The sequence below is a fragment of the Camelus bactrianus genome, chromosome 10 (assembly GCF_048773025.1).
Source record: "Camelus bactrianus isolate YW-2024 breed Bactrian camel chromosome 10, ASM4877302v1, whole genome shotgun sequence".
In the NCBI taxonomy this organism is placed as follows: Eukaryota; Metazoa; Chordata; class Mammalia; order Artiodactyla; family Camelidae; genus Camelus; species Camelus bactrianus.
The window spans coordinates 63,033,201-63,049,801 of NC_133548.1; the positions used below are offsets into that span (position 1 = coordinate 63,033,201).

The 16,601-nt window shown below is 43.9% G+C and overlaps 1 long non-coding RNA gene across 10 annotated transcripts in view; it reads left to right on the forward strand.

The window, feature by feature from the left end:
- Window positions 1-16,601, forward strand: part of LOC105083505 (uncharacterized) — an 85,365-nt gene that overhangs the window by 9,422 nt on the left and 59,342 nt on the right. For all 10 annotated transcript variants that reach the window (XR_012509779.1, XR_012509783.1, XR_006721247.2 and 7 more), the window contains exon 3: window positions 8,421-8,552. This is a non-coding gene — a long non-coding RNA (uncharacterized LOC105083505). The remainder of the gene's footprint in view (window positions 1-8,420; window positions 8,553-16,601) is intronic.

The following is a 16,601-nucleotide window of genomic DNA, read 5'->3' on the forward strand; positions in this document are numbered from 1 at the left end:
TCACAACTTAGTAACACGGAGCGACACCAGCCGCGTGGGGAAGGAGGAGAACCGCACCTCACTGGGGAAATCTGCCTGAGAGAGGCCGATCCCCCGTGGACCTCGTTAGAGAGCGTAAATACAAACACACAGCCTGCCTTTGGGTAATAAAAAGAAGTGGCGTGGAAGTTAGAAAGCTTCCACTCAGACGGCAGGCGACAGACGTTCCAGGCAGAAGACTGCATTCCAGCTTATGTCCTCAGAAATTTATAAGACGAAGTCCTTGGAAGAAGGTACTGTTTTAAGAAGAGAATGTCACCAACCTGTTTCCTTTAAGGCCAAGCTGGTAGCCAGCCACATTAGGCTCCATTTATATGGTTCTATTCCTGTCAGTTTTGTTTCTCAGTCATAATAACATGTAATTGTTTGTTGTTTGATTTTTTCCTTCATGAAACAGCTAAGCACTTTGACCTGGTGTTCTCAATAGACCGCATCCATTTGATAATAAATTAGATCAGTGATTGATTTCTTAAAGACGGGCTATTGTATTAAGTCAGAGAAGTGAGAAATTGACCAAAGAACAGTTCATTTTGCATAATATAAATGTTTCCTAATTCACTCTCTAATCAGCTCTTTGGATCTACATTAATTGTGTCCAGAAATTTTTTCCTGTCTAACAAGTCTGACTTTTATCTTCATTGGCAATCATTCACATGTGGCTTTTTAAGGAAATAAAAGACAGGTTATTTATATCACAACATTTAGATTTGTAAAAAGAAGGCTTTTAATTATAATCTTTATTTCCATGTCAGTTAGCAAAATTTGATTCTGAGATACAGAGATCCAGGTGTAAAATTTGCTTGGCCTCACACCTTCTGGGCTTGGGCCAGTACAGTATGGATAGGGACAGAGTAGACTTTCCACTCATGGGGGCAGGTTTCCCATGCATGAGGGTACCTCCTAGACCTGACCATACATTGCAGCCTCTCAATTGCTGTGCACATTCCATAGCTTGGTTTCTCCAGGCGTGTCCTGGAGTAAATGAAGCTCTAGCCCAGACTAGGCTGAATTCCAGGTTGTTACAACTGAGTGGTCAAAGAATTCCCCCAAAAAGGCTGCTCTCCTATATGCTGCCCAGACCTACAGGAGAGCATGTTGTTAACTGCTGCTAATCACAGGTATTGGCTTCTTGCAGGACTCTTTTGAAACGCATTTAACTGGTTTATAAAGATTTGCTGCTGACACATCTACTGTCTTTGTAATTCTTCTCTTCTTTTACTGTTGACAAAGAAATATAAACCAGGAAACGTTTAAAATGTGTGCCCTACAACAGAACGTTCCGCCAAAGCTGGAGTAACACCACAAGCATATCTTAATGCCTTACATGAATGATCCTCAAGCAAATTGCTATTCCCATGCCCCCTTTTCCCTCTCCTTCTGCAATTTACGTTATTATCATCATTGCTGTAACAGATTATCCATTGTCCCTTCTTTTTCTTTCACTGAAATACAACTTCTAATGGTGCACGTGGCGACCTAGCCATCTCTGGTATATGACTAGACTCTGGCCAATGAGATCTGAGCAGAAGGAATATGTGCAGTGTGGTCCTTGTACCACGCAAATCAGGGCAACACTCCAGGGACAGCAGGAGCCTTGGCTCCTGATAATTTCCTAGAGGAGAGCTGGGCATAGCATCTTGGACTTTGATGTGAGAGAGAAATCTTAGTTAAGTCACTGTGTCGCTGTCACCCACAGCTAATGAATATGAGCTTTCATATGCAGAAAAGACTTCAGACTCATCCTCAAGTCTGTGGTAGATTATATCAGCAGAAGACTTCCTCCACACAAATCGTGTATGAAATTTTGTGTGTGCTTACCCAGCTAGACAAAGGAAATCCGTTTACTTTTCTGGTTAACTCGAAATTTACAGAGATACTAAAAGTTTTTATAGGCGGATCCCTCATTACCTGGAAAGCAAAAGAGCTTGGGTGGCATTGTGTTCTGTTGACTTCTCAAAGTTGGGTCCACGAACCAGCAATATCCTTGTCTTTTTAAAATGCAGAATCTCAGGCCACCCCCCCCCCATCTACAGATCAGAATCTCTGTAAAACAACCGCAGGTGATTGGCGTGCGTGCTTATTCAAGTTTGAGAAGCATCGTTCTAGGAAATAACATGAGAGCGCCTGATGGAATTTCTGTAGTCCATCACAGTAGTTCCCCAAGTATGGTCCCCAGACAGGTGGTGTCAGCATCACCTGGAAACTTGTTAGAAATACTAATTCTTGGCCCCCACCGCAGACCTCCTGACTCAGAAAAGCTGAGGGTGTGTCCCAGCTGTTTCTGTGTTTCAGCAAGCCCACCAAGGGCGGTTCTAATGCATGCTAAAGTTTGAGTGCCACTTTTAAAGCAGTATTTCCTGAAATTTGTTTCTTGGAATAGTGAAGTTCCTCTAAACAGATATTATATGAAAAGGGTTCCATGGTGAAATGAGTTTGAGAAACACAAGAGTGTTTCATAGCCTTTAATATGTTAATGTGCACGGCTGTCTCCAAGAGGGGGATGTAGAATGCAGTATATGACAAACTCACTTGACATCAGAAGCATTTTTCATGAATTAACTCTTAGGGCTAGTGTTCCAAGGACCAAACTTTGGTAAGTGCTTTTGTCTGTAGTTTCTCAAATTTGCTGAAATATTTTCAGGTTGAGGATACAGTTTACCATTGGTTACATTTAAAGCAAAAGGTTCCAGAGAAGCCAGTTCACACTCCAGGGTTCTTGTTTTTGTTTTTTGTTTGTTTGTTTTTTGCCACACTCCTTTCCAGGCATCAGGTGCAATCACTGAGACTCTTTATTCCTCTTTTTCTCACATCTGCCCTCATCTTCTGTCCTAGGATTACAGGATTTGGCATCCCCTAGAACAACATCAGGGGCCCATTCAGCTGGAGGATTGGCTAGCATTTACTGAACACTTAGTCTGTTCTAGGCCTCATGTTAAGTCTTTCTTGTGTGTTATCTCATTTAATCCTCACACCAGCCCTGCAAAATAGATGTTGCTATCAGTGTTTAGAAATACACAATTGATGCTCAGAAAGGAAGGGAATCCCAAAGCCCCATAGTGAATTAGAACCAGACGCAGGACCCCAACTCTGGTCTGATTTCAAAGCTTCTATTCATTCTGCCATTTCCACTACACGCTTTAGGCTGCTAGCATCACCTTGCAGGCTAAAATTTTGACTCCATGCCCTTACGTCTCTAAGAAGTCTGATGTCACTACTGGATTAGGATGGGTTTTTCTGGTGATGTGCTGAGCAATAAAGGGAAAGCCCCGGTAAGTTTTGCTAAAGTAAATAGCTCTTCCATTCAGAACAAAGCCAGGATGGTTCTACATACAAAATTAGCTTCTCAAAATCAGCGAGTATTCATTGATACCTGAGTCATGTGGATGCAAGGGGAATAATACTATATGGTTCGTATGCCCAAACAATTTTGGGAAGACGAAACAGTCCATGCAAAAGGACAGTTACCCGTCCATACACAGCTGCATGTGCCAAGGGCCAACTGGGCTGGACAGCTTCTCAGCGCTACAGGGGTTTAAAGTGAGCAGAGATGCCTTCTAGTTGGGCTGGTGATGAATTTCTCCCTGAATCTCACAATCTATAGTAGAGAAGGCTACAGTGGTTCTGAGGAGGGAGAAAGTGATGGGATTTGAAGGACAACGAGAATACTTCACAGAGCAGTTCACCTCTGACTGAGCCTTGAAGACAAGGTCAGGATACGGAGAGGCCCTGGGAAGACCTTTGGCTGGGGAGTCCAGAAAACTTCAGATGCATGTAGTGTGACAACCCCTACCCCCACCCCCAGGTTCAGGTATCAGCCCCAGTGTCCAAGCGGAGTCCATGCCTCCCCATTGCCACAGGGCAGTGTTTACAGAAGAGCCCCGACTCTCCCCAGCTGACCCACAACATGACTTGCTTTTTTAATCGAGAAGCCTGCCCTTATGTTCGGTCACAGTCCAGAGACTTACTGAGTCAGTCCCTTAGCTTTGTTCAGGATGAATCCAGCACTTCCAGAGAATCCTTGTACTTGCTTTCAGGACTCATGCTCTCTGTTGGCACTTGTCTGTTGTTGAAAGAAGTGGCCGTCACTGACCCAGTTCCCACTGGGATGATCTGTGCTCTGATAGCTAAGATCCCAGTTTGCCTGAGAGAGTCCCAGTTTACTCTGTTGTTTGGAATGGCCCAGTTTGAATAGTAAATTACATGGCCACCCTAGTCACCTAGTTACCTAGTGCTGGCAACCTTCTAGCATGGGAGCATGTGCCCAGAGAGCCACTCTTGTCCCTTCTCCCAGCAAAATGGACCTGCATTTCTGGTACTGTTCACAGGGACATAATGCCATGGACCCATACCCTCACCTCTCCCAGGGGTGTGCAGTTGGGTAAGGCCGCTGCTCTGTGAAACTCACCCTCCTAGAACAATTGAAGTATCCACCTGGCTGATAATGATGACAAATTATCCAATTTATTTGACTTTTAACAAAAAGTACGTTATACTTTTCAAAGAGCACTGCTAACACATCAGTCACAAATTCTGCCCTGCTCAGTGGCCTCTGGTCCTGAATTCTCAGAGGAGAATCTGAGTGCCTGATGTTGCCACCCAGTGAACTGTTTCCTCTTTCCAAAGCTCAGAAAGAACTGGAAAGGTGTGCTGAGCAAATGTCAGGCATAAATGTTACATTAAGCAAACACTGGGAGGGAAGAACACAAGGTAGGCCAGAAGCAGCCCACACCACACAGCTGCTCCAAGGGCAAACAGACCATATGTCCTGGCAGACAGTGTGTGCTCAGACAAATGTTAACGTTGTCTTCTCCCAGCTCTAATTGGAAATTCTCTTTGCCACTTTTAATTTAAAGGACTCCGAGTCAGGCTTCTCTCCTGCTCAGCCGTGAGACAAGACCTGCTGGGCAGGAAGGCTGGAAATTCCCCTGAACATCTGGTTCTGCCTGGGGTGGTAGTTAACATAGATCATGTAGAGTAAAAATTTGTCGAGCATATACTGAGAGTGAGACCAAAGTGGTGACAGTAGGGTTTAGAATATGATGTGGTCCGTGACCAAGACAGTTTGCCAGCAAGGTTGTACGTCATCAGGAGATGTGAGGCCGGAGCAAAAATCATTGGAAAGCGAAGTAGGCTCTGACTGGTACCCTAAAAGGAGTGGAAACAAAGTGTGATGGGCATACAAAAGAGGGGGAGAGTAGTTTTGATTTAGGGAAAGATAAAGATTCACTGAGGTAGGATTTTAAAATTTATTCTCATCATAGTAACAGCATTAACTAGTATTTATGGAGGGCTGATGAATCACGTAAGAGCTCTTCTAAGTACTTTAAATGTCTTTTTTTCTGAGTTAGTCTCATTTAAGCTTACCCTTGAAGAAAAGATGTAATTGAGAGAAAAAGAAGCGGAGAAGAAAGGATATTCCTGGTAGCAAGAACAGACCAACGAGAGGGGTGACGTCAGGAGGCACTCAGGAAACAGTCACTGCTGTAATCAGTTGTGGCCAGACTCCAGGGTATGTAAGGAATAAGAGATAAGGCTTGGAGCAGAAGTTGGTGCCTTAAATATCACAATAAGAAATCTGAGCTTTATTCACCAGGCACTGAGGTTCCGTTACATCAGTGACTCTTAACCACGCGTCTCCATCAGAATCCCTGGGGGCGCGTTCTCAAAGTTCACAAGCCCAGGCCCCGCCTCCCAGAGACCCAGTCAGTAAGTCTCACTGGCAGTTCAGGAATCTGAACTTTCTCAAAACTCCTGGGCATTTTGATGGACATCTCAGTCGAGAACTATTAAAATAAAGGCTTCTCTTCTGGGAACTGCTGTGATTAGATCTGAGTTTTAGGAAGACTAGGCAGCAGTGTAGAGGATGATCGGTGGGGCACAGCCTGATCGCACGCAGCGTACCGAGGTAACAGACCCCTGCAGTAGCAAGTGAGGTGCGAGGAGGCCTCTGGGGGGTGAGAGCGGGCACGCTGTCATGCCCAGAGTGAGATCGGCTGGCCAGACGGGAGGAGGGAACGAGGTGATGCTGACAGTTAAGCCCATGCTAGGGGGAGGGTTCTGGTCTTGGCAGAGATGGGAAAGACAGAAAAGGGATTGTGTTTGAAGGCTAAAATGGTGAGTCTGGTTTTAAACATACTGAATTTGAGATGGCCATGGGTGACCTTAGGTGGAGAAGGGCACCAGACAATCAGAAATGTCTTGTTTAGAACTTGGATGTCTTGTTGGTGCTCAGCCATGTCTGGAGTCATTTGAATGGAGGTAATGGGGTGTCTGGCTCGTTCAAATGTTTGTTGAATAAGTGAGAATGTAAAAAAAGATTCCCAAGTGTAAGATTTGGGGAAGCTTCCCATTAAAGGGTCGAGGGCAGAAGAGGAGTAACAGTGGAGATCAAGAAGATGCTGCAGGAGGAGCCACAAGAATGGAACGGCAGCAGAGACACAGAAAAAGATGTTCAGCAGGGAAGGTTTCTTCAGTGCTCACTCTTGGGAATGCGCATTGGGCCAGTGCCAGGGGCTGGCGTGCGCCTGCCCAGCCTGGGTGCCGCTGCGCAGTGGTTGTTTCTTCTCACGGTTCCAGCCAACATTGTGCGGTGAGACTCCTAGTGATCTTAGGAATCTCAGCTCTTTGCTCATGGAGACATTGGTTGCTAATTCTTGGGTCCGTATTTCAGGAAAGAACTGCATCCAGTATATAATCAGAGATACATATGAAAGTGCACATATATGTGTATGTGCATTTATAAATGTATATGTATGCACTTACATAAGGAGATACACTTGTCTGTATTTTTAAACTTTCATCTGAGAACATGTGCTATTTCTGTAATAATAGTACACTGAATTTGCCCAGGCCGCACCGGTCTATGGGTACAAATAAGGCCATCTTATCATTAATTCTCAATTTTCCCTGGCTCATTTTCCACGCGCCATGATCTCTGAGCCCCAGAGAATCATTAGGGGGTGTTCACATGTTAACAGGCTCCACTACCGAGCTACCCCTAGCCACTGGGTCAGGAGCCAGCATCTCTGCTGTCACTCTGCCAAGCCCGGCGTTTCTCTCCAGGTGCCAAAGCTGAGCAGCATTGGAAACTGGTAGCTGGTTACAGTGGGTCCCTGTGGGGAACAGGTGTGGGAGAGAAAACTTGCTTTTTAACTCTATGCTCTTCTGTGCCTTTTGAAATTTTGTCTACACTTATACAGCATTTTTCAGATATAGAAATAATTTCAAAATTTAACAGGCTGTGTAGGTGGCTGGGTAGGAACCGGCTAGAAGGGCTCTCTGATTTCTGTGTTGTATTTTGATAGAAAAAAGCCAAAGCAGGGCTGCTTGTGGGTCAGCATGTTCCCAGAACAGCCCTGTCATTTTACTTCTCGGTGGTTGCTCTGCTCAGGATCAAGATGAGTGTTTAGGAGTCATTTAGGGGATGGAGTCAAATGCCAGCCACTCCCTGTAATTTCCACTTCCTTCTGATGGTTAAGGTTTGTGCTGCATGCGTCAAACTCATTCTGTCTGGCTTCGCAGCCTCGGGGCCTGAATAAAGACTCCACTGAGTCACCCAGAAAGTCACCAGACTTTCCCAAGACGAGGGAACCACCACCGGAGACCCAACCAAGGGTTCACATGAGTCTAAGGAAAAAAGTTTTTAAAAAAGAAGACAGGTGCTCTGAGAAACAGCAGTTGTAACTGGAACTATTTATACAACCCTGTAAAGGGCTTTTGATTAAACTGTTAATGTGCTCAACTAAACTCCTCCTCTCCCAGGCAAGGTAGTTAAACTGTGGGCACATGTCTGTGCAGTTAGCGCTGTGGTTATGGGAGCAGGCCTGTGGAGGGCTTAGGTCTTCATTAGAAGAGGGGCTGTTGGTCCCTGTGAAGCTTCTAAGGAGGGTAGCCTCAGGGCCCTGCACACTTGTAACAGTGCCTGACATGTAGCAAATGCTTAATAAATGTTAGCTCTTTTTATTATTGCTGTAGTTGTTTCTATAAATTCAGGTGATTTAGAATGTCAGAAGCTAAAATCCTTTAAAAAAAAAAAAAAAGAACCTGGAGTTTAGCTCTCTCAGGAGACCAACAGTGGCATCCAAAAACCATTTGTCATCATTTTAGCAATAATTACTCCCTCCAGAATGGCAGGATCTTTTTTTTTTTTTTATTCCAGAAGGTTCTCAAACACCTATTTGTTGGAGAGGAACAATGATTAAGATAATACCATGGCCTCTGCTGCCACCTAGTGGAAAATTAGATTATTCTAAGCTGTTCTCAGTTACACTGTGGTCATTGCGAACTGGCTCCCCGTTGACTTGAATTCATTACAGTTGTAAACCACCATCAGAATCCATGTCTGTCTTGATAAACGCCTTTTCTTTTATGCCCCCAAACAGCAAAGGCATGTGACCCTATGTGAGCTGCCAAGTCAGAAACCAGTGACTGTGGAGAACATTTCAGCAATGGCCAGGTCTCCTGGTCACTGGAACATTACCGGATCCTGAGAGCCGCAGAGGGTCTGTCACGTGGTAAGTCTCTGACAAACAACTTTGCCATAGTAATTACACACAGACCAGAACAAACAAGCCAGCAAGCAAGCTAACCAACCCCTACCCAACAGAAACTGAAAAATGGAAGCTACCTAATCACATTTCCCTTTCGAGTTTTTTAAAGTGATTTCATATGTTATCTTAAGTTATGCTCAGAAAAACCTATGAAATACAGTATTTTTTCCCATTTTAAAGATGAGGAAATGGCTTCTCAGGAAGGGTAACACAGCCAGGAAGTCAAGCAAAAAAAAAAAAAAAAAAATCGAAGCTGTCTTCTGACTGCAGATGCCAAGCTTTACACGTCTTGCTGCTCTGCTTTGCAGGGTCCTGTGGGTGGCTTGTCAGGGAAGATATTAGGAAAGAAGGGAGTGTTCTGGTTTGCTTTTGAGAGAGGAGGGGTGAACCCTGTAGAGGGAAGAAGGGCACCCAGGGCAGAAGGCAGGCCCGGAGCCCGCAGGCTGCCAGGCCCTGCTCAGCGCCAGCCCCGCCACCGTGTCCAGATGCCTGCCCGCTGGTTCTTCTGGCTCTTGCTAATCTAGGAATTCCCCCTAGATTCTCCAGCCCTCCCCTCTCCCTGGGCAAATCCCTTCCAGCTTCAAAAATCAAAAATAAAAATCTGCCTTCACCCAACTGTCACCGTGAATTCTACGGTGTTGCTCCCCTGGTCTTCAAAATTTCTCCCCTTGTCCAAATTGCAGACTCTGCAATTTCACCCCCACAGTTAGTCTTTAATGCACCGCAGCATGGCTTTACCTGAATCCCACTCCATCCCCTGGAAATTGCTGTGGCCCCGGTGACCAAAGACCGCCTACTTGCCAAATGCAGTGGATTTCTCAGATATCTGCTCTACTCCCTGGGGCATTCACACTGTTGACTGTGGCTGCCATGCTGAAATTCTGTCCTTCCACAGCTCCTGAGATGTGGCGCCTCCAGGTCCCCCCTTCACGGGGGCCACTTCTCAGTCTCCTTCATGGCAACGCTCTTATTCTCCAAGCTCCCCCCAGGAGAACTCTCAAGGGAGTGGCACCACCCGACACTTAATTCCATGTCTTAGCCTAGACCTCGCCGCTGAGCTCCTGTCTGGTTGGATCTCCCCGAGACACCGTAAATGCACTGAATCCAAACTGTGCCCATCACCTTCTCGCCACCAAGAGAAGGAAGTAAAAGTTATCGACAGAAAAGTGTAACAGTGAAAAAAAAAAGTGAATGGAAGACTGCTGGGTTTAAAGGGAAAGTAATTTTTCATGTCATCTAGTTGGGGAGACAACTTCACCTAAAACCTTAAAATTTTTGTTTCACCTTTTTCTTCTGCAAAAGTTTCAAACTTACAGAAAAGTTGCAAAATTAAAACAATAAATTCTCATGTATCCTTCACTGAGATTCCTCAGTTGCTAATACTTAGCCGCATTTGCTTTATCTCCCTCCCTGCATAACTATATGTACATATATTATTATTGCTATTGCTGAATCATTTAAGAACAAGTTGTGAACATCACGATTGCTCACCCCCAAATGCTTTAGCAGCTATCTTTTAAGAACAGAGACATTCTTTTGCATGGAGCCGTGAGCATTTAGAAATGCAGTGATGATATAACACTATTATGTGATAGGCAGTTCATGTAAAAAATTTTCGCAGTTGCCCCAATAATGTCCTTTATAACAATGTGAGTTTTTCTCCCTAATTGTTCATCCGGTAGAGAATCATGCCTTTTGCGTTTGGTTGTCATGACTCTTTCATCTGGAATGGTTCCCCAGCCTTTCTTTGTCTCTCCTGACATTGGCATTTTTGAAAAGTGCAAGCCGGCTGCTTGGTGGCTTGTCCTTGAGTTTGGGTTTGGCTGATAGTTTTCTCATGGTTAAATGTGGGTTATACAGCTTTGGCAGGAATGTGACATGAGTTATGTCCTTCTCGGTGTATCTTATCAGGAACCGTGATACCAGTTTGTCCGGTTGTCAGTGATCGCTTAGCTACAGTGTTGTCTGCCGTTAAAGTACTTTTTTCCTCTTATAGTTAATAATCCATGAGGAGAAATTTTGAGAATGTGTTAATATGCTCATTCCTCAGCAAACTTCCACCTAATGGTTTTAGCATTCCTTAAGGATTCTTATCTAAACCAAATATTAGTATGATGTCTTAAAGTGGTGATTTTCTAACTCTGTTATTCCTTCTACATTTATTAGTTGATGTTCTGTTATAAAGAAAAGCCTTCCTGCCATCCTTATTATTTGTTTCTTTGTTTCTTTTTCTTTTCTTAGTATCATTAAAGACTCGTGGATTTTGATTGGTCCCCCCCAAAGTGTTGTAATCCATTACTATCTTGATTCTTTATTATTATTTTGCTCAAATTGTCAATGATTTGGTCAATAGAAGTCCCTTCAAGCTTCTTCCTCTGTCTTTTTTATGTGCCCTTTTACACATTTTTTTAAAGCCTTCCCTTATTTTCTGCACAACAGAATGTTGTAGTTTTATCTTTTACTTTCAAATCAGGTATTTTTAATGGGAGGTGATATTTAAACACCAAGATCTATGTGCTAGGTCTGTTTATTGCTACTGGGATAGCATGACTTTTAGGCTTTTTCAGCAGAGCGAGCTGGGAAATATATATATACATATTTCATATTATTTTTTGATTTTTGAAAATCGTGATTACTAATATCTCTGATTTTAAGCGAAGAGCATACGTTTTTCCTTATTTCTTCCCATTCCATAAATTGTACCTTCTTTTCCCCACGAGGAAAACCTGGTCCCCCAGAAGTGTCATTCTATTTATACTGATGAACACAAAACACTTTCAGTATTGCTATAGTCATGTCATTACCACACAATATTCATTTGTGTTTCTGTTTTTCGTTAGATTGAGGGTATATATCTTACTATGTTCCAAATGACTTGGATTCCTTCTGCTTTTTTCCCCCTTCTATGTAGTCCTGTCATCCATTTGTTACATTGTAAATTTAATCTCTTTCTGTTTTTATTCAATTCTAGGCTCCTCTCCACGAACTTTTTGATTTAATTTAATATTTTAAATAGGCAAAATACCAGCATGCTTCCAAAAGTTAAACCTGTATACAAAAAAATAGTATACTCTATCTCTTCTTTTCTACCCCACTCCAGGTAAATGATTCTATTAGTTTCTGATTTATCTTTCCTAAGTTGCTTATTTGCAAGAAATAAGTCACTTGTATATATTATTTCTTCTTTCATACAGAACAGGCAACGTATTAAATATTTTCTTTTCTGCCTATGGAATTTAATCAAGGAAGCCTCTGTAAAAAAGTACAATTTGAAGGGGGAGGGCATAGCTCAGTGGTAGAGTACGTGCCTAGTGTGCACCTCCATTAATAAACAAACAAATAAATAAGCCTGATTACCTCCCCCCACCAGAAAAAAAGTACATTTGAAACTTCTACTTTTTCCTAAGGGTGGGAAGCCGAGCTCAGTGGTTCTTATGTTAAGAACCAATGGTTCTCACAGTATGATCCTTGGAGCAGCTTCATGGCAACCCTGGGAGCTTGTCAGAAGTGCAGTTCTCCAGCCCTATTCCAGACCCACTGAATCAGAAACTCTGGGGTTGGGCCCCAGTGATCTGTCATTTAACAAGCTCTCCGGATAATTCCGACGTGTGCTAAAGTTTGAGACCTACTGGCCTGGGAATAGTCTAGGAAGGTGGAAGCTGAGAAAATAGCATCTCCCTTTCATTGAGTGCTTGCTTTGTACCAAGCACAGGTATAAGCACCTTATATACATGTATTCCTTGTATGACCCTCACGATAGTGCTGGCCAGTAGAGCTTGTGGTTATTCTAGGTTTACAGGTGGGGAAACCATGGTAGAGATTTTAAACCTGAGCAGAATGGCTTTAACCATAAGCTTAACCGTTACTCTATGCTACTCCTCAGCATAGCATCAGATATAATGAGAACTAAATTTCTCTCTCTGCATCTCATCAGCCTGAAGCTGAGAATCAAAGCGGGCATCGGCTCCTGCCCCATCCCGGCGCTTGCATTACCTGCATTGCCCTCACGGTGGCAGTGTAGCCTTAGTTAGCGGGTGCGTCTCACCTGGCTGCGCGCAGGACACTGGAGGCGCTGCTCAGTTGGGACGTAGCATCCAGCCTAGGTCCTTTGCAGATAAAGACGAGCATTTCTGCCGTATAGTGTAATTAGGACTCCATTCACTCACTCACTCACTCACTCACTCACTCACTCACTCACTCACTCACTCACTCATTCATTCATTTATTCATTCATTTATTTCACTTAGCAGCCATACATTAAAAGCCTACTATTAGTATAGGAGCCCTTCAGGAGGTGCTGGGGATACAAAGATTTTTCTTTTCATTTTTTTAATTTATGTTATGCTCCAAGACCCTCAGGAGCTCAAAGCTGAGTGAGCAGTTTGGAAAAAGCGAATACCCTGTAACCGCGGCAAGTGCTCAGCCTAGTAGTGGTGGGAATGGAGTGTTGTGTAACGCAGAACAGACTCCTTCGGGCCTCCACTTAAACGTGGCTTTTGTAGGGACGCCTTCCCTGGCCCCCAGACCAGGTTATGGAGGCCTGGTCTCTGGTGTCTCAGATCCTGTACTTCTCCCAGTGCAGCACTCAGCACACAGCAGTCTTATCCCTTGTTTAATTGTCTGTCTTTCCTGATAGGTGTAGCCAGCTTCTGAAAGACAGGGACCTCCCTTCCTTGTCGTGTTTCTCACTACACCCCCAACACCTGTCATAAAGTGTGTTCACATTCACAGTGGGTGCTCAATAAATACTTACTGAATAGAGACTAACCGCAGCACAATTGTTCCATGACACTCAAGAGCAAAAAACATGATGTCTTTATGCTCCTCGATCAAATCAAATATATACTTACCAAGATTAGCAACAAGTCCAATGTTAGTTTATTATTTAAAATTTTTCCTTTCACTCCTTATGGTTTATACCAAAACCCCAGGGTTAGGGTCATGCAGTCCGTACCCCTGCCTTTGGTGCTGTGCAGCGCAGTTGTCGGGCTCTGCTCTTTTGCTTCCAGTTGTGCTTGCTGCTCAGGTAGGGCTCCACTGTACCCCTCCCAGCCATCTCTCTGACGCCTGCCGGCAACTCCCCCCATCTAAGTCCTGCCCCTCTCAAATACTGCTTACGAGCTGTACGCAGGTACCAGGTGAGGCCCAGAACTCACGCACCCCTTACCCTTCCCAGCCCCTGAGAAGTCATCTCCAGGGTGGGGCCCCTCCCCCCTTCCTCTCTCCCCTTCCCACTTGGATAATCATCCAAAGCACCTTTGTGACTCTCCTTGCTATGGTCTTAGGAGGAGGAGAGAAAGATAATTTCCAAATTAAGACCGATAAACTTACAGCTTCAAAAAGACAAGATACCAATTAAGTCAGCAACTCTCCCTGTTACCAAATGAGTGAATGTGCATTTTTGTGGAGCAGTCTTTTATCAGGACATTGCATATTTCTGCCCTGAGGTAACTGAACTCCTGTGAGTCAGCAAGCGCCCATTACTTCTGGGCTTGTCATTTCTTTTGATCTCAGCACAGAATACCTGCTTTCTGATGAGGATTAATGGAGATAAGGTCTTTGAAAGCACTTTGGGAACCAAAAGTACTATACAAATGTGGAATACTGTTGGTATTAACTGATGATTTCTGTATTTTACAGCCAGAGGAGAGATGACAGGATAAATGACCTCTCTGAGGTCCTTCCCAGCTCTCCCATGATGGCTTTCTTGCTAAAACCTGTCCCTTCAGCGACCTGTTATTCTAGAACACTGTGTGCTTCCGGAAAAAGCTGTGCTTCCGTGTTTACTCCTTTTTCTTTCTTTCTTACTGGCTCCTAATCCACACCTAAGACTCTGAGGTGCTCAAGCTGAAACCACTTGTGAGGCCAATAGACAAGGAACTTTGGGGGCCCCTTTTGATTCTAAAAGTCTGTGATTTATCAAAACGCCTATATGCTAATGATTACAAAAGCCTGATTTCCCCTCTTTTCATTCACTCATTCCTATATTCGTTTGAATAATATTTATTTAGCACTTATCCTGTTTAAGATATCATTCTAAGCATTTCTTATATTTATCACTGGCGACAAACATATCTACATAGTATTCTGATAACACCTGAAATTTAGCGACTGAATTTAGCTCTCGTTCTCTTCCCAGCTCCTCAATCCCCACCCCGCGCGCTCTTCATTCAGAGCTCCCCCCAGCCTGCTACATGGTGCTTTCTCTGCTTTATATTCGCATCCTTGAATGCCTTGCCACTAATGTGCCTCCACTTCCACACCAAGGTTCTTGACTGTTACACTGTCCATTGTGTTTATATTGGTTGTTAGGGGAGAGCATTCAGAAACTCTGAGATGAAACAGTGAGAAGCAGAGCATTGACCTAAAAGCCGCAGAATAAAAACCTAGTAGGATATAGAATAAAAGTTCTGGTCTCATGGACTGTGGTTTTTTTGTAACCACAGGAATAGCAATCTTGACCTGGCTCAGCCCAGAGTTAATTCTGGGGCTAATATTCAGGTTTAATGTACACTCTGACATTGCGTGCAGACAAGGACGATTTAATTGTGAGTGAAGGTGGCCCATGGGCGTACCGCCTGGACTGTGCCTTCCTCTGCTATCTCCCGAGTCATCCATCACTTCTGGTGTTTTGGAGATTAACGTGCCCCCTCCTCTTGCATTATATAGTTTGGTTTGAGTGACTATTTTTTATAATGTGACCCTGTTCTCTAGTCACAGCTTTCATGTCCAGAGAAGGTATTTTCTGTGGGAGCTGTAAAACTGGGATTGGGCGGGAGAAAATGTGTCTCCCTGCGTTCCTATGAGAATCAGGAGCACTGGCCAGCCAGACCCTAGCATGTGAATTGTGAGAGCAAAAATGGTGCAGATGGAGTAGTAATGATATCTGACATGCGTTGAGTCCCCTCCATGGGACGGGCATGGATGGGAGTGCTTGACAAGTACCACACTTTGACTTCTCGTGCATTTCCTGAATGAGGGCCCGAGGCACAGAGAGGTTCAGTAACCTGCCTGAGGTGAAACAGGAGGTAGTGGATCTGGGATGTCAGCTCCAGGATTCTGGCTGTAGGACCCACATGCAACCACTGTGCTCCACAACCTCTCCTGCTTTCTGAGTCTTGATTCCATCAGTTTCTGCCTCCTTTTTCATCATCTAATTATGACCTCACTCTTTTTGGAACTGTCTGCTTTCCTCTAACCTTGGCTTTTTTCCCAGTGGAGTACAATTTCGTCACACACACACACACACACACACACACACTTGCAGCTACTCAGGAAAATGACCCTCCCAGCCAAGCCTGGCCCCTAGGAATTTCCTGAGAAGGAACAGCTCTTTTGCAGAAATGGTCAATGCAGCAAATGGTCAACTTTACTAAGAAAAACCTTTTTTAGTTAAAAACAATATACCAATCATGAATGTATAGCTCAATGAATTATGGCAAAACAAACATAGCTATGAAACCAGGCCAAGATGTGGAATGTTATCAGCACCCATAGCCCCCCACCATACCGTCCTGTAAACGCTGTCCCTCCCTCTCACCCTGAAGCAGACCACTTCAGAAATCTACATTCGTTTTGCCTAGTTTTGAACTTTATATAAAAGAAATCATACTTCATGCACTTTCTTGTGCCTGACTTGTTTTTTTTTTTTTTTTTTTTTGGTCTTTCTTAGCTTGTGAGATTCATTCATGTTGTTTGGTGTAGTAGTTATGGTTTGTTTGCTTTCAGGGACATACAGCATTCCATCGTATGAATACACCACAACATATTTTTCCCTTCTACTGCTGCTAGACATTTGGATCGTTTCCAGTTTGAGGCTATTGTGAATCGTGCTACCATAAACACTCTTGTACGTGTCTTTGGTGAGCAAGGGCATAATCTGTGTTGGGAATCCACCTAGCACTGTAAAAGGAGAACTTTTAACCCAGAAGGCAGGGACTTGGCAGGGTTGGTGAATGGGACATATTTGACAGTGAGATCACAGGAAAAACAGTTTTGACCAACCGGCATATC